Here is a 2,102-nt window from a genome sequence, read left to right on the forward strand (position 1 = left end):
CTACTACTACTATTGTTATTGTTGTTATTGTTATTGTTATTATTGTTATTGTTATTGTATTATTCTCATCTATAATTTATACAATTAACCTTCCTGTGGTTCGACCCCGGTCTTGCCGGGTTATTTATTACTTCGACACTCCTGTACTTAGAAGAAGATATTAATCTTTTAGTCGTGTTATTTGTGAATATTAAACTTATTATTAATTAACAAAACACTAATGGTCTAAATTTGTTGTATTTTTTTTAGTTTTGTTTTTCATTTTTTAATATTAATTATTTTAAAAATTATGGTTTTGTAATTTTTTATTGTAGCTAAATCATGGTACCCACATTTTTAAAGTAATATTTATTAGAATAGTATTTTATATTTTTTAAATTTTATTTTTAATAATTTAATATTTTTTATTTAGTTTTTTTTAATGTATCCTTCAATATTATATTATTTTGTGAATTATGTTTTGTATTTTTTTTATTAAGTTTTATATCAATCTTATTAATTTAGTTTTTTTTATTTCACTATTCAACGTTAAAGACAAAAATATATATAAATTAAATGTTGCATACCTTGAAAAGTAGACATGTATTATTGTTTTATGATATTACTGATAATAACCGGTGAAAATACCTAATGGTCTGACTACGATGACACTAATATAAAAAATAATATATGAAACCTTTAAACACAAAATTAAAATCATAGAAACAGACATTAACCCATTTTAAAACATTATGCTATGATATTTCATAGTAAATATTTTTTAATTTTATCCTTATAAATTTTTTAATATTTCAAATTCAATCCTTGTTTTTTTTAATAAATATTTATTTTATTTGAAACTATTTTTATTTTTTAAAATTTTAATATTTTTATTTTTTTCTTTTAAACTGTTCATCTTCTTCTTTAATTTGTTATATGGGCCCAGTCTCTCTATTTTGATTTTCTTACGGCAAAATCTTGAGTTTCTGTTAAGGGAAACAAGATTAGTAGTATATATCTACTAGAAATAAAAAAACAGCGAGAGAGAGAAGGGAAAAAAAAAGAAAAACAAGATTAGTAGTCATTTATTCAAGAACAACACCAAACAAAAAATGCATTAGTCCTCCGAATTGAATGTCTAAATAGACAAGAAAGAGGATAATTGGTGTGCTGTCAAAGTCTCTGCAGATGAATTATTTATGAAAAATCTGAGACAAAAAGGTTTGTCCTTGAGCACCTTACATATATATATATATATAAGCCTGAATGAATGGCTACAGCTCCCCCAACAAGATTTTCATACTCAACCTTCTGAAATCCTGCATCTGCAATCATCAAATCAAGTTTCTCCTGCATCCATCACTTACAATAAGTCATTAAGTATACACATGCACAAAATAAACCCAGGTTATCAACGAGCACATGCAAAATAAGCTCTTACACAGTCCATTTTCTTCGTGTCTCCCTCTCCTCTCTCTTTCTCTCTGTATCTCAGCTAGGTAATTTAATTCTAGTCAGCTAACTCACAGGGAGTCACACGTAGGGTTCAAATTTATCGGTTCCGGTTTATTGAGCAGAAAAAACCTTTCAAATGATACTTTCTGTAGTCAAACTTTACCCAAGTGCTTCTGTTAACTTAGATACATGAAATCACAAGAGCACGTATTTTGGTACTGAAAGGGACATGGGGATGTAACAACCAGCCTACGTGAAGAATTGAAGCTACATAATTTCTCTGCCTGGATTGTTAATAATTTGTTGAAGTGTTTATGCTTGGCCTCAAGCTTGAAATATCGGGCTTCCTGCCTCAAGATGATGGGTTTGAGTCAAAAACTGTCATGCAAAAGGCTGAATACTATGGCTCAAATTCTAACAACCAGACCTGGTAGGACTAGCTAAATCAAGACCTATACTGGATTTCATTCGCAGTGCTGAAAACATTTATCTCTGAATAAGCATGGACAGGAAACGTGCAAGGAATAAAGCTTATTAGATTTTGATGTTGCTGATATACTGTAATCAGACTTGTTTTTAATTTTTTTTCTTTAGTTTTTTTTTTAATTCATTGTGTTTCTCCCTACCATTATTTGAATGGATGTTTCATTAATAAATCAATCTATTAT

The sequence above is a fragment of the Populus euphratica genome, unplaced genomic scaffold, assembly GCF_000495115.2.
Source record: "Populus euphratica unplaced genomic scaffold, PopEup_1.0 scaffold768.1, whole genome shotgun sequence".
Lineage (NCBI taxonomy): Eukaryota > Viridiplantae > Streptophyta > Magnoliopsida > Malpighiales > Salicaceae > Populus > Populus euphratica.